At 41.5% G+C, this 26089-nt stretch overlaps 1 protein-coding gene across 1 annotated transcript in view; it reads right to left on the reverse strand.

Annotated features, from left to right (window-relative positions):
- INF2 (inverted formin 2) overlaps positions 1-12139 on the reverse strand; it is a 74185-nt gene extending 62046 nt beyond the window's left edge. The window contains exon 1 of the mRNA XM_081935229.1: positions 12007-12139. The gene's annotated coding sequence lies outside the window, so the exon portion shown is untranslated. The remainder of the gene's footprint in view (positions 1-12006) is intronic.
- Between the last annotated feature and the right edge of the window lie 13950 nt (positions 12140-26089).

The raw sequence follows: 26089 nt of genomic DNA on the forward strand, positions 1-26089 counted from the left end.
ACAGGTTCTAGTAAAACAGTCATTACACAGTCATGTATCACAAGACCTGGAACAACTGCCAAGTTTTAATAAGGGTTCATTTAAAAAATGCCAAAGTGAAGGCCATTTGAATCTCTGGAAGATGCTATTCCAGAGGGCAGGCCTGAAGGCGAAGAAGGCCCATCTGGTGACTGCTTCATCAGTGGGACTTGAAGCATGCCAACTCTGTCACACTGGAATGTGTAACTCCAGTATGCTGTGGAGTATAGATTCTCTTTGTTTTCATTTCATCTTTGATTTGTTTTTAAAACATGAGAACAAGAAGTCTTTTCTGATTCTAAATCACTTAGAATGCTACAGAGTCCACTGGAGTTGGGTGTCCAATACATTTAAATACATACATACATATTTTGTAAATATTTAAGGATATATTTTCATGTGACAACACTGAAGAAATGACCCTTGGCTACAATGTAAAGTAGTGAGTATATAGCTTGTATAACAGTGTAATTGTGCTGTCCCTTCAAAATAACGTAACACACAGTCATTAATGTCTAAACTGCTGGCAAGATATACGTAAATATTTACAAAATGTGAGGGGGTGTACTCACTTCTGTGATATACTATACATACATACATACATATATACATACATACATACATACATACATACATACATACATACATACACATACATAGTTTGTTATCTGCCCTAAACTGAGTGGTAGCTATCTCTGACCATGAATAAGAGACTTTTGGTATGCAAAATAAATGCTTGTCAACGGTTTCTTCCCAGCAATAGTTTTGCACTTACTTTCAATATTGTAATTCCATTTGCAGATTGTTCAAGTGTGCAATGGTATCACTTTAATTTCTGCATTTAATGGGGAGGAAATGAGCACGGCTCACAAGAATATGCCTCCCTTGAAAATAGAATGCAAGTTCAGTACCATAGTGGTAGCTTAGGTATTACATTAGGGAAATCCAAATTCATATTCAGTTATAGGAGCTCACTGGGAGACTTTGAGCTAATCCCTATCTCTTAGCCCATGGAATGTGAGCATCAGTGATATCCTAGAGCAGTGATGGTGAACCTTTTCAGCACTGAGTGCCGAAAAGGGAGCGCGCACACACACACACACTTTGAGTGCATTTGTCTGGCCCGCAACCCGGAAAAGGGGCTGCCCAGAGCGCATGCCCGAAAATGAATTTCCAGTTTCTAGGGCACACATACACACCGGCCAGCTAGTATTCTGCCATTCATGTGCCCGTGATGACCAGCTGGCTGGTGTGCATGCTCATGCAGGAAAATGGAACACCAACTCTTCCAGTTTCCGGCACTGCTGCACGCACGAAGGCCAGCTGAATATTGCACACACATGCACACCAGAAACATGGAAGAGGAATGGACAACACCTTGTGTGCCAGGTGACATGGCTCTGCGGGCCACTTCGGGCATGCATTCCATAGGTTCGCCATCACGGTTCTAGAGGAAGGATAGACTATAAATCAAAACAATGAATGAATAAAAGTAATATGGGTATTCTCTCTGTAATGTTAGATCTGTAAGAAACTTTTCAGCAGTGAATTCATCCATGGAATTTCATGGCTTGGAATTAGTAGGTGTGAAAAGGCACACCCTCTCTTTGAGCTTGTTTCAAGAGACTCATTTCAGAAATTTAAATATTGCACAGGAGAAAACCTCTTCAAAATATAACTCCTGATTTCTGGGAGTGGAACTTAGTTCCTCCAGCATGCTGTCTCTTTATACCTCAGAACCAAAATCTTTCTAAGTTCTGGGAATGTTCCGTTGAGTTGGGTTTCACAGTCTGAAAGAGTAATTGGATTTACTGATCAGCTGGACCAGGCCAAACACAGGAGGAATATGGCAACGCCTATCCTCTGAACTAGTCCCATGTTGGGCCCAGTCTAGAGATGAGACTGTGAGATTCAATCAAGTCCAATCCTTTTTATTTGCTTATACCTAACAGACAGAATCTTGCCAACTTAAAGCTATTCATTTTCCAAGATACTAGATACAACCTAGAGATTATAAACTATTATCCTGAATTTCGTCTCCCTCCCACTCCAGCCTTCAGTTCTGGACTACACAGTCTGTCCAGTTTCTTAATCTGGGTTTCTTTCTGGGAAATCTATGATTTGGCCAAATCTTCCCCCTCTGCCGCTTCCGATACACAGTCCATCACACCCCACCTCCTAGAGAATTGTGGCTTCAGGAATCCTAACCCCAGGTCAGCCAAACAGCTCTAGCCAGTTGCTATGGATAAGGACCCCCTACCTTCGTTGCCCTCCTTTTAGGAACTTCTGGAGGCACCATGCAGTGTCAATCCTTGAGAACCGGGAGTGTAAAATGGTCAGATATGGCAATCTTTCTCCTTTTCATTCTCCTCCTACCCAATTAATTTGTCTTTCTTTACACATAGGCTAGCTTCTCAGTCCTCTTTCTCTTCTCTGTCCTTTTTCTCTCATATCTCTCCTGCTTTATCTGTTACATACAAGTGTTTTTCAGTTTTCTTTGCACTCTTCTGTGGTTTGAACTCCTATGTCCCATAGGTGGGAGTCCCTTTTGGGAGAGGGGGCGGTCTAGAAATATGAAATAAAGTAAAGTAAATAAAGGTAAGGCATGCATACCGGGACTTCTCTCTGCTTATCAAAAATGCATGCTCTCTTCCCTCTCTTATGTAGAGAAAAAAGTTTGTACATATGGGATTCACTCTCTTCCTTAAAAACTGTACATGTTACGTCTCGGCTGGACTACTGCAATGCCCTCTACAAGGGGCTTCCCTTGGGACGCGCTCGAAGACTGCAGCTAGTCCAGAACGCAGCCGCGCGGGCTATTATGGGGAGTACTAGGTACTCCCACGTAACACCGCTCCTGCGCGAGCTGCACTGGCTGCCTGTGGTCTTTCGGGTGCGTTTCAAGGTGTTAATTACTATCTTTAAAGCGCTCCATGGCTCAGGATCTAGGTACTTGCGGGATCGCATCCTACCACACACTTCCCTGCGACCGATTCGCTCTCACAGGGAAGGACTCCTCTGGGTGCCGTCCACTAAGCAATGCCAACGGGCGGCGCCTAGGAGTAGAGCCTTCTCTGTGATGGGCCCAACCCTCTGGAATGACCTCCCCCCCGATATCAGAACCACCACCGACTTCCGCTCCTTTCGACAAAAATTGAAGACTCAGCTGTTCCGTTTAGCCGGCCTGGCCCATTTATAGTTTCTATTCTACCTCCTGGCAGATATTTTAATTGGGTATTTTTAGGGTATTTAAATATTGCTTTTAACTACTTTACTTCAGATATGTACAGTTTCTTATTGCCTCCTCTTTGTGTTTGTATCTTCTATTTATTGATGTGTTTTTATTTGACTGTACACCGCCCCTAGTCCCTTTGGGGAGAGGGGGCGGTATAAAAATCTAAATAAAAGTAAAGTAAAGTAAAGTTACATGTTGTTGCTAGATCTCAGGAATGGCTGTTCACTGCTATTCCTTCCTTCCTATTTAATTGCTGTTTCCCCAGCAATTGTTGCATTCTCCTTCATTGCCATTTGTTTAGTAAAACCTGAGTTTTCAAAGGCATGTATGATTGCTACTTTTATATTTTACATTTCTAAACTGCCCATATCCTTAAGAGGGGGATTCTTTGAGGTCCATATTTGCATAGTTTTAACAACTGTTTAAAAAAAATAGTCTTACTTGTGAACTGGTCACTGCCAGTGGTGGAATTCAAATTTTTTTACTACTGGTTCTGTGGCTTGGTGGGTGTGGCAGGGAAAGGATATTGTAAAATCTCCATTCCCTCCCCACTCCAGGGGAAGGTTACTGCAAAATCCCCATTTCCTCCCGATCAGCTGGGACTCGGGAGGCAGAGAATAGATGGGGGAGGGGCCAGCCAGAGGTGGTATTTACCGGTTCTCCGAACTACTCAAAATTTCTGCTACCGGTTCTCCCTGAGGAACAATTTGGGGCTGATTTCAATATGAATCAGCAATGTGACAGGATTGAAAAAAAGGCAAATGACATTTTAAGCTGCATCAACAGGAAGCATAGTTTTCAAACCATATGAACAAACAATCCTAATGTTTGCTTTAATAGCCAGACCCCATTTAAATAATGTGTTCAGTTCAGAGTACCTCAATTTAAGAAAAACAAGTCAGTCAGACTGGAATGGGTTCATAAAAGGGCAACAAGAGATTAGAAACTAAGGTCATTTTCCATGTTTGTGATTTATAACATCTTCTGGAGTCATCCAGCCATAATTTTGCCAGCATAATAATGTGGGCAGGCTTTATATTGCTTCAATGATGCCTGGGTGATGCTATATGTCACTACTGTGGAAATAACCAGGGTCATTCAAGGACAGATTGAGGAAACTGGGTACATTTAAATCTTGAAAAAATACTTAAGTGGGGAAAATATCTTTGTATAGTAGAAATATTTGTAACAGTGGAATCAAGATATAAGAAGAGAGATTCCAGCTGAATGGTAAAAGGACTTACCAACAGCAAGAGAAATTGAACTTGAGAAATGTGTTGGGCTCTCCTTCTTAATATGTCTTAACAGAGTAGATAGATTCATCTACACTCCTGCACTGAGCAAAGGTTGCATTTTGTGGCCAAAGTTACCCCTTTCAATTCCAATCTCTTCTGGATGCTGCACTCAACAAGAAAGGCACCAAACAGAAATAACCATACCATTATCCAATTTAGCAATAGCAATAGCACTTAAGACTTATATAGCACTTTGCAGCCCTCTCTAAGTGGTTTACAGAGTCAGCCAATTGCCCCCAACAATCTGGGTCATCATTTTACCCACCTCGGAAGGATGGAAGACTGAGTCAACCTTGAGCCTGGTGAGATTTGAACTGCCAAATTGCAGGCAGCCTGCAGGCAGCAGAAGTAGCCTACAGTACTGCACTCTAACCACTTCACCACCCTGGCTTATTTCTTAGACTTCTACCAACTACAATATGCAAGACTTTTCATTCACATCTGGGTCAATGTTGATAGAGCATCCTGAATATTTGATTCCAACATCACCATGACTGAAATCACAGTAGCTGCATTTTGATTCTTTCAATAGTTTGTCTTACTCTGTCTGGATTTATATTTTTAAGAGAAAAGGATAATAAACAGTACACTAATCATGTTTGGAAAAAGTAAACATCATCACAAAAATCATTTGGATTGTATTTCGTGTTTAAAAAAAGTGCAACTTGGTACATGCATTAAAAGATCAAGTTAGAAGAAAAGTAAACTGAAAGATGATCTGGGCTTTTATTTAGGATATAAATGTGCAAAATGAAGCAAAGATGACTGTGATCAGCCAAAATGGGGGAAAAAGAGCTCACCTTCTTTGATTACATATATGCATTCATTGCAAAGAGATTGTTTGGCTGAGAAACCTCTAAGATGGCTCACTATCTAAGGGAGAGGGTTCTGTTAATTATAAAAAAGTATTCTTGTCCATATTGCAGTAATTTTAAAGTGGACAATATGCCTGAACAATAGTGTCTGCCTTTGTTTTTTTTTCCTTTGGAAACAAAGTCATTAAATTGGGTTTGGTTATGTAGAGACCTTGACCTACAATCATGATGACAATGATGATTTAGTATTATTTTAACTATTACCATTTTTATTTATGATAGTTTTAGTCTCCTGGTTGGTACAAAATGCAGCAGTGTGGGAGGTTGTGGGCATGTCTTGTTATGTTCATGCAAGTTTCCATGTGTGTTTCAAGGTGCTAAATTGTTTAAACTTCTACCCTCAAAACGATGCACACCAGAACAACTAGACACAAGGACAGTTTTTCCCCCAAATTCCATCACTCTGCTAAACAACTAATTTCCACAACACTGTCATATTACCTACTAAGACTGTATTGCTATTATTCTTCTCTTCCTTCCTAGTACCTATTTCTTCCCACTTATGACTATAACCATATTGCTTGTGTCTTTAAATTTTATATTGCTTTATTTGTTTCTTAGTATAATCTGATTGCTTATTAGTAACCTATGACTATCACTAAGTATTGCATCTTATGATTCTTGATGAATGTATTTTATTTTCCTTTATGTACATTGAAAGTATATGCACCAAAGACAAATTCTTTATTTGTCCAATCACACTTGGTCAATAAAGAATTCTATTCTATTCTATTCTATTCTATTCTATCTGAAGGCACAACTTCATGGCATAGAACTGGGTTACTTGAGGGACCACTTTCCCTCATGAACATGGCCTACAAGCTCCCACAGGGAGGACTTGCTCCAAGTTCTTTTTTTTTTTAAATCTTGGCATTTTATGAAACGTAGGAAGTGTGTCTTTTCTTTGGTTTCCCCTGTTCTAGGGGTCTTTGATGCTTTCTGAGCCTGGTTGTTTTCTTGCAGACATTTCACTACCCAAACTAAGTAGAATCATCAGTGCTCTGCCGATGTTGCATCGTTTGGGTAATTAAATGTCTGCAAAAAAACAACCAAGTTCAGAGAGCACAAACCACCCCAACGAGGCCGTCGAAGTGATGTCCCGGTGTCTGGAAGCCGTACGGGTCTGGATGGGTGACAACAGGCTCAAGCTCAACCCCTCCAAGACAGAGTGGCTGTGGCTCCCGGCTTCCCGGTTCAACCAGCACATTCCATCACTGGCCATTGGGGATGAGCAATTAGCCCCGGTGGAACGGGCGCGCAATTTGGGCGTCCTCCTAGATGCCCGGCTGGCTATGGAAGATCATGTGGCAGCCGTGGCGAGGGGGGCGTTCCACCAGGTTCGCCTGGTGCGCCAATTGCGACCCCTTTTGGACCGGGAGGCCTTGCGCACAGTCACTCACGCGCTGGTGACGTCTCGCCTGGACTACTGTAATGCTCTCTACATGGGGCTCCCCTTGAGGTGCACCCGGAGACTGCAGTTGGTCCAGAATGCAGCCGCGCGGGTAATTATGGGGAGATCGAGGTTCTCCCATATAACACCTCTCCTGCGCGAGCTGCACTGGCTTCCTGTGGCCTACCGGGTGCGCGTTTATTTATTTATTTTTACCTCCTCTATATGATACTGTTTTGATTGTTGCTTTTGTACGTTGCCCCGAGTCCCTGTGGGGAGAGGGGGCGACTAACAAGTTCAAATAAATAAATAAATAAATAAATAAATAAATAAATAAATAAATAAATAAATAAATAATAAAAATAAATAAATAAACAAACAAACAAACAAATAAATAAATAAATAAATAATAAATAATAAATAATACATAATACATAAATACATAAAAGGACTGCTCATTTCAACCCTGAGTTACAAATATTCTCCTTTATTGGTTTCCCTCGAGAATGGGTTCCCCCTATTATACAACAGATCCAATTCTCTTAAGGAAACCCTTAAGACTTAGACATTCCCCCAAGCATTAGGGATAGTTGGTTGGGAGTTCCCTCCTAAAGGTTGTTTTCTTGTGCATTTGGCCATCATTTTATATTTTGTATTTACATTTTGCATTTTTTTTTGTTTTAGTTTATTTTTATGCTGTATGCTTCCCAAAGTCACATTATTTTCATTGGATGATTTTATAAATCTTATGAACAAACAAAGTGAAATTTTCTGGGAAAGCAGAAGTCTGCTTAATATGGTATATTGGCAACAAATCAATTATGTGAAATATTAATTATTAACATGCCTAGTCCCTAATGAACTATGAACACAATGCAATTGGCATGGAAGACAACAGCCCTGAACTGATCTTGATTAATCTCAAAAGAGCTACCGGTAATTAATGTCTGACATAATTAATATTTTACTGGAAGCAAGAGCACCCATTTGGGGTTGGGACATATAAACAAGGCCAAGATGGCAGTAGTGACCACCTGGTTTAAACCCCGCTGCTTTTAAAGGTGTATGGCCATTTTGACTTTTTACAGTTGCCATCTTGACTTTTCGACTTGCCCCTACAAATGCCCTTGATAGCCATAGAGAAAAATCAGCAGATTAGATAGGAAAGATACAGAAGCATCCAGGGAATCAATGGCAAACGCCTTGTTGCCACATCTATGAAATCACCAAGAGTTGAACTTGAACTTGATACAAGGAGACATTATTTTTTGATATTACAGAAAAGGAAACAAGCTGGTTGGGTTTGCCAGAAAGAAGATAACTTTCTACGTACAGAAAGTTAAAACGCAGTTCTGGACATCTCAAACACTAGGTTGGAAAAACACGTGTAGCTGGGAACCAAAAAGTCTATGTCAGAGTATGACATACTGAGACAGATGAAGGAGGGAAAACCACGACCAAAGACTGCAAGTAGACCCTGATTATTTTGGCCTGTGTTACTAAAGTAACAAAACCAAAGATTAGGCTTGTGAGACTTAAACCAATTTCACAATCAGTCTACTGCTCAGGCTTTGACAAATGGAAAAAGGGAAATTTTTGAAATGCCCTTGGGAGTCATCACTACATTACCAGATATCACATGCCCTTTGTAAATCCCTGGAGCCTGAAATAATAAGAAAAAAATAATAATGTATCCTGTGCCATTAAGAAGTTTCCCATCCCTTGATTAGATGGCCATTCAAGGCTGTTGAACCGATGTAGCGGTTAAGGTGATGATTTAGGAGCAGAATCCATCCTCAAGTCATGGAAATTCACCCATTCACCCAATTACTCTGGACCAAGCACTCTGTGTCCAACCATGAGCAGCTTTGAGCTCTTAGAAAAAAAGGGTGGAATATACATTTAATGAACAGTAATAAACAAATGAATACATGTTGCAGACAGGATATAACAACAGGTGTTTATCATGTTTACTACATGAAACGTCCCCATCCAAAGGCAGTGAACTCTGAAATGGTAGCAAGAAATAGAGGAAGTCATTACTGCTCCTACTGTCTCTAATCCATCCGCCTCTGCCTAGTCCTCATTTAATGTCCACATTTGGGGCTGGAATCTCAGTCTTTGAGTGAAGCTGTCATTAAGTGACAACTCACGTAACTGCCTACGAGACTGCCTTAGTCAATAACTGCAATCCTGGCACTCCCAGGTATTAAACAATCGTGCAGATGGAGTCTCAGGGAAAAAGCTCAAGGTTGTGGGGCGGGGGAGACTCCGGAGCTGAAAATATTTCCTGCTGAAATTCAAGTAGGATTTTCATCCCCAGGGAGGGATACTTGCATTGTGGCCTGTGTGGGCATCCTAGGGTGTCCCACACCCACCTGAGACATCCTGTACAAGAGTACAGCAGGAAATATTTTCAGCTCCGGAGTCTCCCCCGCCCCACAACCTTGAGCTTTTTCCCTGAGACTCCATTTGCACGATTGTTTAATACCTGGGAGTGCCAGGATTTACCTTACTATGCTGCCTCTCTGCTTGGATTTCATCTCCCTCTTATCTCTAGGAGCTGGCTGAAAGAGTTGGAATTCAGCTTCTGTCTAAGCATGGAAGGAATGCCTTTAGCCAGATGCAGAACATGAGGTTCATTTCTTCACCCCATGAGAGGATGTCAGCTCTCCTCTGTGCATGGGAAATAATGCCTTTGGGGGGTGCAGATCTTCAGGATCTGAACTCCATTTCTTCACCCTGCTGAAGGAGTTCAGCTCTGTCCATCAGCTATTTCAGCCAATCCCCAGAGATTAGAGGCGGCTATCCTGGCAGGCAGCAGAAGCTTGCAACTTTTCCTGCTGGCTTCCCCATTGATATTTTGGGGGAGCTGGCAGAGAAGATTGCAAATGGTGATCGTATGATCATGGCATGGCTTAGCAACTGGTCATATTTGCAAACAGGTTGCCATTGAGATCACATCACCATAAGAGGGCACTGACATGACTTTTTATGACAGCTGGAAGTGCTTTATGTGCCACAAAGCACCCTTTCCAAGTTTGTTATAACTTTGAATGGCTGTTAAAGAACTGCTCATAAGTTGAGGACTGTCTTTTTTTTTTAAAATTAGATTTATAAACTGCTCCCTCTCCCCGGAGGGACTCGAGAGCTGCATTTGTGAAGCTTGTTGGGTAACAGATTCTTCAGTCCAGCCTTCCCTATCTTCTGGCTGGGAATTATGGGAACTGAAGTCCTATACATCTGGAAGACTTCAGGCCTTCACTCAGATTTATTTGTTCTCCATAACTAATACAGGAAAAGCAAGGTGTTTATGAACATCTAAGATTTGTGAGATGGCAGACTGATCAAATACAGAGTCTTTCCTTGATGATGTTGGGTTGGAATTGTGAATAGGGTGATCACAGGAAAATTAAACTGCAGAATGAACAATACAAAAAAAAGTAGTCTTTACAGAACAGTTATGGTTGATAACACAAACATGCTTGCATTGTGTAAGCCAAAGAAGACAATGAAGGAGCAAACCCATGCACACTCACTCAGGAGCAAACTCCATTGTGCTCACCTGGAATAAACTTCCACTGGAATGTGAGACTCCAAAAACAACACATCTGCAGCCCTCCCTATTACATCTCAAGGCATCTCAAGGCAGAAGAGCTGCAGGAAACATGACAGTATTGAACTTTTCATGGCTGGCAACTTCATTCTCTTCATTATTATAAAATGGTTTTAAAGTAAGCAATGGCCTTGGAAATTAGTTTCATTAAAAATATGTGATGAAAATATATAATTTCCAGGGGCTGAACATTTTCAAGAATTGCCATTAAAACAAATAGGCAAGATTCTTTGCCATCAGATGCTTTGGGCTGTAATCCATGAAATTTTGTGCTGTAGTAAGTTGTTTTTAATGCGCACAACATTCTCGGCGCTCTAAATGCCATTAATAACTCTCAGTGACATCTGCAATCTGTGATAATGTGATGATATGCAGATCGAATGGTTATGTAGCACTTAAGAGTACTTCCCTAATTGGATGGCCACGGCTTGCTCGTAGTCTGGAAGTAAACTTTTCATGCTTGTCAAGTAGGGAAAAGGTGTTGGTATCACCAGAGACAGAAGAAAAACTCCCCAAAACTGACAGCTGGTAAATAACACACCCAACCTGCAAATACAAAGACGGCTTCAAAGCCTAACTTTCCTTCTTGGTGTTTGCATAATCTACCCTGGAGGGAAAGAAAGGCAGGATGGTTTCAGTTTTAAAGAGGAGCAAATTTGGAAATGGAATTGAACTGGAATTGAAACAAAAGTGGAAACTGGAAGGAATTGCATATAAAGTGTGTGTGGAGAGCAAAGTGCATTATACTTATTCATTGACTCTGTACACAAAATTACACCTTTGTGCCCATTTTAATGAACTTTAAGCAACTACTACCAACTGATTTTGCAGACATTGTCACTTAGCAACCATGGAACACCAGCCAGTTCCATTCAGCTGCACATAAAAAGAGAAGAATATGGCACACTGCTTCTTTAGTTCCCTAGCTCTGCCTCAAAGCACGTCAAAAAACCGTTCCCAACCTGATTTCGGTCAGGGAAGTTAGACCACACTCCCATTAACCATCAGACAGTGTGCTCAAAGAGCTGGAGATTTCAGAAGCACATCTGGAATACAAGCACATTTGGAGGGCACCAGACTGGGACCCATCCAGGCTACCCAGCCATCCCAGAAGGCACAGTAGGAAGGTCAAGGTGGGTGAGGGGAGGCAAGAGGAGGGAATCAAACTTTCCACTATTGCCCAAAGCCCCAAAGCTTTGAAGAAGAATGGAGAGAAAGAATGAAGACAGAGAGGCATCTCCCCCCCCCCCCAAAAAAGATGCTCCCAATCTTAAACTGCTTTGTGACTCTTCAGGACGCTGCAAAAGTTTTTATTTGGGGGAAGCAAGCAAGCTAAAAATATCACCCAGTATATCCTTAGAAGCAGCAGCAGCAGCATAACATTCCTGCTCCCACTGTAGCCCCAAATCTCTCTTTCTCTCTCTCTTTCTCTCTCCCCCTTTCTCCCCCTATCCCTTCCTCCCACCCTCTCTTTCTCTCTCCCCCTCTCCCTCCTTCCGCCCCTCCCTCCCTCCCTCCCCAATTTGATTCCCTCGGCAGCCTCCGAAAACGTAGCAGCTAGCTGGTTTCCTCCTTACCCGGCGCCCCTCTTCTTTCTTTTCCAACCTTCGCTCCTTCTTTTTTCCACGGCCTGCCGCTTCCAGCCCCGGATCACCAGACAGGCATCCCTTCGTGGCCAAACCTCTCCCTTTGGCTCCGAGGGCAGAGGCGGAAAAGAAAACTGATCGGTTCCCCACAGACGGGCTGCTCAGGACAGAGACGCTCCCGACCACGCCTGCTCTTCCCAACCCCGAACGAGAAGGCGCACTGGCGCTAGAAAGTGGAAGGAAGCCCAGAAGACAGCCCTGCCTGGCGCTCCCACGTGGAAGGCGTGGGGGGAAAACGGGAAGGGCGCCGGGTTGAATCTCATGCGGGGCGGAGCCGGCATCGCCGTCCAGTCCTATGCCGCGTAGGACTGTGATCCAGGATTTTCTGGGGAGGGGAGAGCCGCGATCCTACGCCCCGCTACCCCGGGAAGGATACGTCCTCCGCCTCTCTTTGCATTGCGAGAGTCTTCGCACGAAGGGATCTAGCTGAATGCGGACTAGCTCTGCTGGCTAGTGGCATTGGGAAAGTAGGTGGGAGGTCCCGGGCTGTAGTAGAGGAATACCTGAAGGGGGGGGGGCTCTGTGTGTGCGTTGGGGTGGGTGTGATCGGTTCCTGTCATAGAGAGCTGCTCTTGTGACCACTTTTTAACTTTGGAGAGCTGCTGCCGATCCGAAGAGGTGACATTGTTTTGGGGATGGGGAGGAAAAGTTACGCACCACTACTGGAAACTTCTTAAAGTAACTTTCTGGAATGTGTTGGATGACTACTTCAACACAACTGACTACTTCAGTTTCAGCCACAACAATACACGAGCACACAATAGATACAAACTTAAGGTAAACCGCTCCAAACTCGATTGCAGAAAATACGACTTCAGAAACAGAGTGGTCAATGCCTGGAATGCTCTACCTGACTCTGTGGTTTCATCCTCAACCCCCCACAACTTTAACCTTAGACCTCACCCCATTCCTAAGAGGTCTGTAAGGGGCGTGCATGAGCGCACCAGCGTGCCTACCCTATCCTACTTTCCCCAGTTACTTGTATCCATTTCCTGTATTCATAGTCATTTTTATACTTATATTTGTTATCTTATACATGCCTGACAAAATAAATAAATAAATAAAAATGTTGCATGTGCCTTGGAAATCTGCTTCAGAGATTCCTGTATATTTCTTGTCCTGTTGGAAAACTGCCGTTTAGATACTTTTTGTTACTTTATTATGGGCCCATCTTGTCCAGAACTCTTGACACTATGAAGGATTTCCCCCATCACTTGCCACTTGAACATGTTAATCAGAAGGCCAGCATATTAATTTGGCAGATCTAAAAATGTTACTCTGTTGTCCAGGGGAGGGTATAGAGGAAAAACTGCAGTTCATTAGTAGAGCCAAGCATTTCATGCAAAAATCTTAGGTCCAATATCTGGCATCTCAAATATGGCTAAAAAAAAGTTATCCAATTACCAGCTTCACCAGTCTTCTTTCGGAGTTGGGGGAAGATCACTTTCTCTTTGAGCCTTTAGGGCAGGGGTGTTAAACTTGATTTCATTGAGGGCCGCATGAGGGTTGTGTTTGACCTCTGCAGCCAGGGTGGGCATGGCAGCTCAACGTCACTCGTGTTGGGGGTGCCGAGTGCTCTGCCAGCGAAAATGGGCTCCGGAGCTCCATTTACAGCTGCGACGATTTCCTGCAACCCTCTGCCAGCAAAAGCACAGCTTGGCAGAGGCCATCCCAAGCTCCGTTTTTACTGGCAGAGGCACTGTGGGCCTGTCCCTTGCTGTTTCCAGGGTGGCCCCGCAGGCCAGATCTAAGCACTCCATGGGCCGGAGTTTGACACCCCTACTTTAGGGGGTTTAGATTATAAAGTGACAACACTACTGCCTATGTCTGGAATTTGTTGAACATTCTTTCCATTTTGCCTTTTAATATTTCTTCCATTGATAGACCTGCCAACAAGGGTTTTAAGCAGTGCTGTGGATATTGTGACTATCTATAATTCTTAACCCAATTTGGATCCTTAAATTTCTCCCAACCTTTAAAAAATCAAAAGGTCTGAAAATGTCAATTCTGCCTAAGGAGGTTGGGGCTACAAATTGGGTACTGGGGTTGGGAATATGTCTGTAGATTGCCTTCCTCTAGTTTAATCAACAGCAATGGCAGGTTTATAAATAGTCTCTATGGAGACAGAGCCAGTATGTGTAGTCATACATCAGGCTGGAGTTCTCATTCTGATTTAGGCTGGGTGAATTTGGACCAGTCACTCTTAGTCAGCACTAGGAAGAAGGCAATTGCAAATCACCATTGAAATGTTGCCAAGAAAATTTGTAGAGACCTGTCCAGGTGGTTTGCTCCTTCCTTCCTTCCTTCCTTCCTTCCTTCCTTCCTTCCTTCCTTCCTTCCTTCCTCAAATTTAGATGGCTGCCCAACACAGGTGACTCTGGGCAGCTTACAACATTAAAAAATTCACAACATAAAAAACATACAAGTCCTGTCCCCCCCCACAACCCAATGGCAGCCGCAACACAATCAAATCAACCACTTGATCAGCCCCATCTCCATTTGGTACCCAGGGCCACTGACAAAACTGCACATTCAGGGGCTTTTCAGAAGAGCAAGAAATCATAGATTTGGCAAATGACATGACTCAAAGGCACACACACAAAAAGGATACAGCGGTTTCCTATTTTTCTCCTGCCTCTGTGACGTTTGCTCACAAAGCAAGGGCCAAAATGAGTCAACCGATATAGAAGTCACAGGGTTAAACTCATCGTTTTATCATTCTAGCCATGTTTGCTTTTACAACATCTTTATTTTTAGGGTTGCTGCTGGGAGTGACTCACAATAGATTCCCACTTTAATCTATTCAAAGTAAAGTATTTCTGAAGTGCTTTTTTTGTGGGGATAATGTAAGGAGCCAAAACTCACAGTGTGAATATTTTGGAATAACATAGAATTCCCTTCTCTCTTTTTTAAAAATAGTTTTTAACTGAACATTTTCAAGTTTAAAAAACCACAAGTAACAAAAAAGAAAAAGGAAAAAAAACCCAAGAAAAAATACAAAAACAAATACAAACAGATAAAACACAAACAACGTAACAATGTAATATAGTTTTACAGCTTCCTGTATCAGCATATATATTCTGCTTTTGTAGTTTACTATTCTATTATTGCCTTCTTATAGATTGTAATTATTCTAATACTGATGTAGTAATTATATTGTAATAGAATAAAATAATACATATAACCAGATTTTACATACTTACATTTTTCTTCAGATTATAATCAATAGTTTTAAAAACTTTTATTTCTTGTTTTGGCTTCTATTCTCTAGCCACTTGTGCAGTCTACTCCAAATTTTATAATAGTCCAACTCTTCTCTTTCTTTTAACTCCATAGTCCCTTCTCTTTGTATGGAATAAGTCATTTAAAAAAAAAAAGCTTTCTTTTAAATAGTAAAATAAATTGTAATAAGTAAAAACTACAAAATGGATCAAGATAGATATTCCCGGATTGTGCAGTAATGTGACACCCTAAGGGTTAAATGAATCTCTGCAACCTCCCTCTGAATCGCAGAATAACTGATAGTGATTAATTAGACAAAAATTAAATGACTAAACAATAAACAACACTCTGACCCATGTATAATTTTGGCAGGTGCCGAAATCCATGGTTTTAGCCCTTTCTCAAAATACCCAGCTTTGCTATTCAACCCCTCACAGACAAAAGTGGGTTGTTGGCAGTGAGTCTTGATACTAGTGTAGATATTTCAGGTTTTTTTAAAAAAAGTATTTATAACTCTTAAATTGTTAGGTCAAGCTGGAAAATCCCAAGCTACAACTGTGAGTTGTATCTTTAAAGGCTAACAGATTTCTCACCCCAGAGATATGTCTTTGGTTGAATTAAATTCAGTCCCAAAGCTGAGTTAACATGTGCATAGGGGGTGGTATATTTTTAATATGATGGGCTGCACCATATTTTAGCAGAATGACCATATGTCAGTCTAAAAGAATAAATGCACCATTCCTCTACTTAAAACCAACAGAATTGCATGCAGTTTGCAGATGATCAATACAAGGAGAGATGATATGCATTGAGAAATAGTATCTATAGGAGTTGAAGCCGGTGAGAAGACCAGCAATTCCCAAGCTAAAGAAAATCATAACAAAATATATATAACCACCTTTACATTTTAAGGTCTCAAACAATCTGTAAAGAGGAAGTAGGAAGAGTTTAGTTTAAAATCCAGAGAGCATATGTCCCTGCTACCTTTGTACTATGATGTACTGTTTATATTGTATTTGCATTTATTTGTGATTGTAAATTAAATGTTTGTCATTTTGATTTGCAATAAACATTCTTAATCTATCCAAACTGTGTTTGTGAGTTTTCTGCCAAGGCAAGCCAAAAAGTGAAGCTAAGCCTTAAACTTAATCACAAACTGCTATTGACAGTCATATGTTGATTAGAAGAATCTGGCAACCTCTATAATTTAAATAGTATTGCAAAACACCCCTCTGAAGTATGGGGATAATTGTGATCAGGTCATCATATGCCTGCTTGGCCTGCTACATAGGCAGAGGACAATGATTCAAGGGTTCAAAAAAGGTGCAGGAGCATGCAAGAAACCCAAACTCCTGAATGACTCTCTCTCTCTCTCTCTGTAAGGAGTAATGACATGGTTGTACATTCCATCTTTATTTTCTGCGTTCCCAACTCATCTCCCCCCACCCCTTTTACATTGTATGTAAAGTAATGCTATCCAAATGCTAATAGTTCATTTTTAAAAAATAAATGTTCCCTTGCAATTACAGAGAGGAGAGACAGAATTAAAATGTCTCCCCAAAGGTGTTGATGGAATTAGATTCATTCATTTTATGCACTGAATATATTCATTTAGCAAACCTACATAGTTACCCATCTCACAAAACATGACTCTGGGTGGCATATAAGCTACAATTAAAGCAATTGAAAGATTGCTCTGAATGACCAGGGAAGTAACCTGGGAATGTATCCGGCACCTTCAAAATAGCAAATGAATTTTTGTAATTCCCCTCATGAATAAAACTAAACAGCTAAATAACTTAACCACAGTGACTTGCTGTGCATTTGGGCAGATGTCTAATTTTAATTTAATTTTATTTAATTTATAGACCACCCCCTCTCCCCAAAGGGACCTCTGGGTTTAGCCATCTCTTAAGCTTGCCTTTGGCTTTGCACTTTGTACAAACCTACTTTGCCAGGCTTTCAGAAGTAAAATGAGAGTACTATCCACAGAGGTAAGTGGGTTGGAAAAACTTTAGCTTTGCTTCTCCCAAAGGTGCTTTTTTCAACTGGACTTTCTGATTTTTCTTTCAAGATGTTTCATTACTCATCCAAGAAGCTTTTTCAGCTCTGAATTTCTTTGATGGCATCTCACTTCTTGGATGAGAAGCAAAACGTCTTCAAAGCAAACCCAAAAAGTCCAGTTGCCTCTTGTAAAAAGCACCTTTGGGACAAACATAACCTGAATGGCTGAGAATCTCCATAGACATTTAGTGATTCAGCTTTGCTTGTGCAAATCTCAGCTTTAAAAAAATCTGTGACCCTCCCATTGCTTGCAAATACCAGTGTTGCAAACCACATTTTGAAGGATTAAGTTTACCATCTCTGCATAAAATGATGCTGATTCTGGACTAGGCGGTCCTATACTTAACATTCAAATATACATACATTAAAATAAAATAAAACAAAAGCTTTAGCTCTTCAGCTACCTGATGGTTTTCCAGACCCTGTAATTGATCTCCCAGTGTGCAACTTTTGTAAGCCAAGCAAATTCCACATAGCTGCTGAACTCACACAATCTGTGTATCCAATGAATAGCTGGACACTATATTAAACTTGATTAGTTTTCTCTTGTGGAAGACACCCAGATCTTTGGGTTGGCTTATGGTTCACTATCTCTATTAGGGGAACCTAGAAAGTGGGTTAACTCCATTACTAATACGTTACATAAACCCAGGGAATTGTCCTTTATTCACGAAATTATGATTGTAATGAACTGCAGCATAGTGTATTGTGCGAGTTTTGACTTTGTTCATAAAAGCACAAAAGTGCCAGTAAGAAAAAAGAAAGAGCCTGATACCTAAGCTTGAACATTAATCAGAAGAATAGATTGATTTCCACCATTGTTATTCTTTCTCACTTTATTTATTCTGCGAGATGTGTAAAAGAACCGATGCGTGTTACTTGAATACAGTAATTGTAAGAAAAGGAATGATATGAAAAGTGAAACTGGCAAAAGCATACTGGTTCTTTGCAGTTCTATAGGTCTGACCGCAGAATATATATGGAAGAGTAGAAGCAATTGTTGAAAAGGGTCCAGAGAAATTCCATTAAAGGAAAATTACAGTGATTAGAACTCTTCACCTTCAAATGAAGCAACTTACAAGAATTACTAGTCTATTCTATCCTGAAGGACCAAAAATGTCAGGCGCAAGCAACCAGATCCTCACGGGTAGAGTTCAAGCTAACTAAAAATGGTTGCAGGAACGTGGTATGTCTAGTTTAATGAAAAGAAGGACCAGGGAAGGCATGATAGCAGTGTTTCAGTATCTCAGGGGCTGCCACAAAGAAGAGGGAGTCAAGCTATTCTCCAAAGCACCTGAGGGTAGAACAAGAGTAAGGTTCTACATTTAGGCAACAAAAATGGAATGCACAGGTACAATAGAGGCAGGGACGTGCGGTCAGGGGAGGCAGGGGAGGCAGAGTCTCACCACTCTCATCATGAAAAGAAAAAAAAAGGAAAAGGCGCGAGCCACAGTCTCCTTCATGTTGACTCAGGAAGGCGGAGAATGAGACTACGTGTGCAGGACAGAGGGAGGTGCAGGAGGCTCCTCTAGCCTCAGCCTCCCTCCTGCGCATGTGGTCCCATTCCCCGCCTTCTGTCGAGTTCTGACGCCAGAGCTCATGGTTCCAGGGTGAATGTGCATGCGCGAGCGGCTCCCTTCATCGCACTGAGCAATGGCGGGTTTACGGGAAGTTGCTCATGAAAGCGGAAAGTGCAACGAACTTTTTGGACTGGCAGCTACCGTTTCCCTGCCAGCTTGCTCGCAAAAGGACCCTGGAAACCGAGTCGTGACCGGTGCCTTGTTAAGAATTGTGCTGCTGAAAGAGACAGAGAGAAAAAGCAGATGTATTTTTTTTACAATTATTATTTTGTGATACAATATTGAACATAGCGCTTAGAAGGCCATGGCTGATTCCAAGAAAACTAAGCAGGGTCAGATTTGATTCATCTTCGGTTAGGATGGGGACCCAGGAAATCCTAGGCAGGGAATGGGACCACGTGTGCAGGAGGGAGGCTGAGGCAGCCTCAGCCTCCTGCACACGTGGTCCCATTCCCCGCCTTCCTGATGACGTCACCAGCCTCACCAGCCATAAACCTCACCGCACATCACTGAATATAGGTGATACCTTGCTCAGTAGTAGTAACTGTGAAAGGGATCTTGGAGTCCTAGTGGACAACCATTTAAATATGAGCCAGCAGTGTGCAGCAGCTGCCAAAAAAGCCAACACAGTCCTAGGCTGCATCAACAGAGGGATAGAATCAAGATCACGTGAAGTGTTAATACCACTTTATAATGCCTTAGTAAGGCCACACTTGGAATACTGCATTCAGTTCTGGTTGCCACGATGTAAAAAAGATGTGGAGACTCTAGAAAGAGTGCAGAGAAGAGCAACAAAGATGATTAGGGGACTGGAGACTAAAACATATGAAGAACGGTTGCAGGAACTGGGTATGTCTAGTTTAATAGAAAGAAGGACTAGAGGAGACATGATAGCATTGTTCCAATATCTCAGGGGTTGCCACAAAGAAGAGGGAGTCAAACTATTCTCCAAGGCACCTGAGGGTAGAACAAGAAGCAATGGGTGGAAACTAATCAAGGAGAGAAGCAACTTAGAACTGAGGAGAAATTTCCTGACAGTTAGAACAATTAATCAGTGGAACAGCTTGCCTCCAGAAGTTGTGAATGCCCTAACACTGGAAGTCTTTAAGAAGATGTTGGATCGCTATTTGTCTGAAACGGTATAGGTATTTCCTGCCTAGGCAGGGGGTTGGACTAGAAGACCCCCAAGGTCCCTTCCAACTCTACTATTGTATTGTATTGTATTGTATTGTATTGTATTGTATTGTATTGTATTGTATTGTATTGTATTGTATTGTATTGTATTGTATTGTAAGAAGCAATGAGTGGAAACTGGTCAAGGAGAGAAGCAACTTAGAGCTAAGGAGAAATTTCCTGAAAGAACAATTATTCAGTGGAACAACTTCCCTCCAGAAGTTGTGAATGTTCCAATACTGGAAGTTTTAAAGAAGAGATTGGACAACCATTTGTCTGAAGTGGTGTAGGGTTTCCTCCCTGAGCAGGGGGTTGGACTAGAAGACCTCCAAAGTCCCTTCCAACTCTGTTATTCTATTCTATTTAGAAGTGTTAAATTATGCATGGTGTTAAGAAAGCAGATTGGAAGAAACTTTCCTCTCTTTCCACAACCAAGCCAACTTACATTATTGGGCTACAACGGTCCATGTATACTGGTATTATTATGATGGTATCAATGGTTAGGAGTCTTTTGCAGCTTGGTTGATTAATTTCTGCCTTAGCAATTGCACCACAAAAACTACTGTGAGGATAGCAATGCAGAGTCTCTTCTGGAGATGTGAGAAAGGCAATTTCTGTTGATTCCCACTTTGACTCATTTCCTGGTTCCTAGTTTTCTCTAATTCCGTCCAGAAGTACTACTATGACTTTGAATTACCATTCCACTGTATTCTCTAGTGAATCGGTGAGGTGGCTTCCTTGCTTACTTGCATGGTAGTAGTATAAATCCCTCAGGAACAGGGATAAGTGGGTTGTGTGTTACCTAGAGCACCGAGTTTGCATTTTCCTATTGTCCCACTAGGAGAATGGCAGCTAATGGTGAAAACACTTGTGAACAAGGCATGATCATATGATTTTTTGTATTTGGGGGGAAATGGTGACTGAGTGAAAATGCCTTCAAGGTCATCCAGTAATGTATAATTATTGAACATTCAAGAACTAGTGAAAAGGCACTCTGTTTCTCATAGTGAATTTATGGAATTAGCTACCATAAGACAGTGATGGATACCAACCTGGATAGCTTTAAAGGGGAATGAAACAATTTATGGAAGACATATAATTATAGATACCAATAAAATTATAATGGCTCTGAATTACATCCAGTATAAGAATCTGCATGTCTCTCAATATCAGTCTCATGGGGGAACATGAACAGGAGGTGCTAATGAACTGATGTTTGCCTGTAGGCAAATATTCCAAACTTTTTCAGAGTATTTGTAAGGTACTATGACTTGCATGATATTTTATAAAGCATCTTCTTATGTGCCATACTGTGTGGCATGAAAAATGCCCTATTGAGGGTGTCATGCCTATCAGGGATATGCTATGCAGCAACTCAAGATACTTGAGATTCGATACAATTGCCTTGATCATGGAATTCCCTCCCATCCTACAAAGAGTAATGAAGTTGATTTTGATGAAACTGTACAGGAGCTGTTCCCTAGGTAAAAGGGCATTTTAAAGCCCAGAACAGCCAAATAACATCTGGAAATAACTCAGGCAGTTACAGTACCTCTTTAATTCATTACAGTTGGCTTCATGAAGTGGTCCATTTGGTGGGGCTGACACTTGCCCCTTGTGGCTATTGGCTTATGGTTGCCCCGTTAATGCATATTGTGCTGTTTACCATATATTTATGGCTGATAGAGAAAATCTATCTATGTCTATCACTATAAGTCAACATCAACTTGATGATACCTAATGTGTCTGGCTATCAGCTAAAGATGCTTTGCATTTCTGGACCATAGTGGTAAAGGAGATTCTGAGGAAACTGACATGTGGATGAGTTCAGGATTACCAGCTGAGTCATAGCATTATTTGGCAATCAATTGTCATCATTTGCATACACCATTGTTTCCTTTATGTATGCAATTCTTTTCAATTATGCCAGAGAAATAGGCGGGACACTGAATGAAAATGCTGAAGTGATACTCTGGAAAAAATATGTGTTGCCCAACTGATATGTCACGCATAGGTCTGTGTTAAGCCAGACCTTGAGAATTAAATATGAATCATACAGTCAGTAATATAGAGTAAGAAAATGCAGAACCTTATTTTGAGGAAGATTGAACTGCCTGGCTCCGAGTTTGATAAATAGAAGGAGGTGTAAAATCAAAAGACAACATAATGTAGTTTCTTCCTTCACAGCTACAGCTGCTACAATGGCACTGGGAAGTTTAACTGTACTCTTCCTTTATCTAGGCTGCAGAAAAATGAAGCACCATTCATTCATTCATTCATTCATTCATTCATTCATTTTATACAGTTGCTCAGCCCAAATACATGACAGGGCAGATAAAAATAAATAAAAAACAAGGTAAAACATTATAACAACATAATAAATAACTTATCGGGCAACTGAGTTTCTTTTAAAAGGAAGGCAGGAAATGAGGCAGAGAAAACACACTTTGCTGCCATCTAGTAGAGCGATGGCAAACCTTTTTTGGCTCATGTGCCATAAGTGGGGGAAGTGCAGGGGGGGTCATGTGCAGGCGTGCCACACCCATAATGCAATGCGTGACCCCTCCCCCAGTGCGCATGCACGCACTACAGGCGCAAACCCCCATTTTGCATGCTTTTTTCGCCCTCACCAGGCTCCAGGGGCTTTATAGGAGCATGGGGAGGGCGAAAACTGCCTCCCCCGCCCCCTGGAAGCCCTCCAGAGGCTTCAGGACCTTGAGGAGGCTTCCCTGAAGCCTCCAAAGCAGTGAAAACGACCCTCCGAGCAATCTGGAAGTCACTTCCGGTTTGCTTGGAGGTCGTTTTAAGCGCTCCGAAGGCTTCAGGGCCTTCAAGAGGCTTTCCTGAAGCCTCTGGAGCAGTCAAAATGACCCTCCGAGCAAACAGGAAGCCCAATGCCAAACTTCCGGTTTGCCCGTAGGGCTGGTTTTTTGAATCCGAAGGCTTCAGGGAAGCTCATGAAGCCTCTGGAGGGCCTCTGTGGGGGGGAGGCTCTTTTCGCCCTCCCCAGGCTCCTATAAAGCCTCTGGAGCCTGGGGAGGGCAAAAAATGGCTTTAAAAAAGGGTGAACTCAGCTAACAGGGCAGCGCCCCGTGTGCCCTGACAAATGGCTCCGCGTGCCACCACCATCACTGATCTAGTAGTTATTTGGATGTTGAATTTTAGATATGGTAGCTTTGTTAAAAAAAAGAGAAGTAATTCTCCAGACTAATTGCCATCAACAGTCTTTTGAGAGCTGGAATAGTTGTAGTCTGGGGTTAATAAGCTTTCCGGATGGGGAGACACAGTTGGACTTCTTGATAGCACATCATGCATACCCTCAAAAAGTGGCTGCCATGTGAGACTTGTACAATCAATATAGAGGCCATAAATAATATGATAAGCTTCAATTCACCCATTTATCCAAAGAGAAATATGAGGCTACTCCTAGTCATCCCCTCTAGCCCTTCATTTGGTTTTGTAATCCCACATCTTCATATTTTTCCTGAGCAACTGAGCAGTGAAGCCCTAGTCTGAAGCCACCCACTGCTTTTTCATTTGGCAAATATGTATATAGCGATCATGTATGACTCAGGGGGGTTCTGTTAATATTATGCTAGAGGCTTGTGCTTTGCAATATACCTTTTGAATTTTTTTTTTATTATCAGCTACTCTTATTAATGTAACCTTTGAAAAATCCGTGTGAGGCAGGGCGTGGCAAGAATTAAAGTAAGTTCTGCAGGCACATTGGTGTTCTTATCCTGCAGCCTAAAATTCCAAGCTGCAAATCAGGGCTTCCAGATAGTCAGAAAACACATCAGGATTTGGCTGAAGTGTTAAACTGCCTTCCTTGCCTTGGATGACTGAAAGGGTGCAGTGATTTCAGCAGCATTCTTCTTATCTGTTTTTCTTGAGAAAGTGTGATAATTCAAAAACTCAGAGAGGCAGTGCCAAGTTTGCTTCATATCAACCTTTTCTTAATAGCTTAGCTGAAGATATCAAGCGCTAGTTTTGCTGTGTTTACCTACAGTGCATAATAAAATCATTCAGGTGCTGATTAAGTTAAGCTACAACTTTAAACACTGAAGTCCAACATTTCATTCTCCAGGTGGTAAATTTGTGTTTGGTAAAATATGGCTGTGTAGAAAACCCTGTGACAAAGAGGAAAGTTCTAATCCAATTTTCCATCTGCCATGATATTTTCAATGTACAAATTCAGGGATGTAAGTCCTTAGTACAGAGGTGTCAAACTCACGGCATCATGGCAGCATCACATGATGTATCGGGACTTTCCCCCCCCCTTCACTGAACCTGGCATGGGCATGGCCAGAGCATGATGCATCCGGGCCGTGAGTTTAACAGTGGAAGACTTAAATGGTACAGTCCAATCCAATCACATTTCTTTCTCCTCAGATGTCATGTCAAGCTCAAACTGGGAGGAATGTTTGTGTGATAAGATTTGCACCACATTTTAATCTTTGTGTAGGGCCTATTCTAATTTGTGATTCTGAATGTTTTGTCTAATTGCAGTGGGAAAAATGTGTGGTTGGAGGACTTGATTTCCTTCCCACATGACTTCCTTGTGGTGCCCTTTTTATCAAAACAGTTTTTAGACTTGGCAAGTTTTGAAATGATGAAAAAGTGAATACATACATGTTTACATACATAAATTACCATCATGCAATATTAGCACAATACAGAAAAGGAGTCAGAAATATAAGTTAAAAGAAATTAAAACATAAGATACACAAATCGCAACATCATTCAACAAACCTTTCCATATCTATCTATTACAAACCATCTGTCAGGTTTCCGAAAGATGCCCTAATTAACTAACGAGCTTCGAGCCAAGTTTCAAAGAAATCTAGTCACTTATTAGGAACAACATCTTGGGAATTCCTGCGTGGAGTCAGATCTACTTTCAGTTTAATTATGGCTGAACTTTACCCCTGCATCTCCCCTCCCCTCAGTCTGTGTCATAAATCACATTCACCAATGAAGTGCTGCAGCAGGTTGTAAAATTTCACACCTCACAAGCCTGCTGTAGTAATCTGAGATCCAACTATAGCTGAAGGTATGATTGGAATTCTCTGCCCCCTTTCCCCCAATGTCAACTTGATAACAGACATGGAAATGCTTTACAAGTTGACACCATCCTTTATTCTGCAATGCCCATGCATAGCTTCATTCACTGCCTTTTATTTTTTAAACTTCTCAACTCCCTTTTTTTCAGGACCTTATCAATTCTATCTGACCGTGACTTTCTCTGATTTCTCCTTTGTCTCAACCCATTCATTCTCCTGTGATCTAATAGTCTTTGGGTGAGATGACAGGATGCTAATCCAGCAATTTCTTCAACTGGTTGGTTGTACCTTTTTTTGTTTTGTTTACAGCCAACCATGACATCTTCCAATCTGGAACCAGCATATGTATATGCCTTTTGTCCTTTTGCCTGTTCTTCAGCTGACAAACAAAAGCAGCTCTTTGTAAAAAGGAAAGCCACATGCCTTCTAATCATCGTTTTGGATGCAAAAGAGGGCCACTGTTTATATCTACTTTAGTTTAAAACTGGATTAAAAAAAAACCCAAATACTTCCCTAAGGCAACTGCTCTCTGACTCCAAGTTTCTTCATAATGGGTTTCTGGCTAATATACTCACACAAAACATTAACTGCATTTAGTAAACTCTGGCAAAGGACAACATGAGGGACACGCCTGGAAGTTCAAAGTTCAGAGCCACTCATTTCTACTGCAATTCAATGAAAAAGACAGAGATTGGAACAACCTTATGAAAACAGTCTGAAAGGAAATGCAGATTTTGCATTTCCTTTGCAGTGGAAAGTCATAGGTGATGTAAGATATCTAGTCCAATGTCCAATTGCCCAATGTGGTTTATTTTGTTTTAGCTAAACAACTGGTGGGGACTTGCCTTTATGGTTTTGCAATTCATAGTTTGTAGTAGAAGTGTATAGTCAAAGCTCCAGTGTAGCAAGTAG

The sequence above is a fragment of the Natrix helvetica genome (assembly GCF_964273705.1).
Source record: "Natrix helvetica genome assembly, chromosome: 1".
NCBI lineage: Eukaryota > Metazoa > Chordata > Lepidosauria > Squamata > Natricidae > Natrix > Natrix helvetica.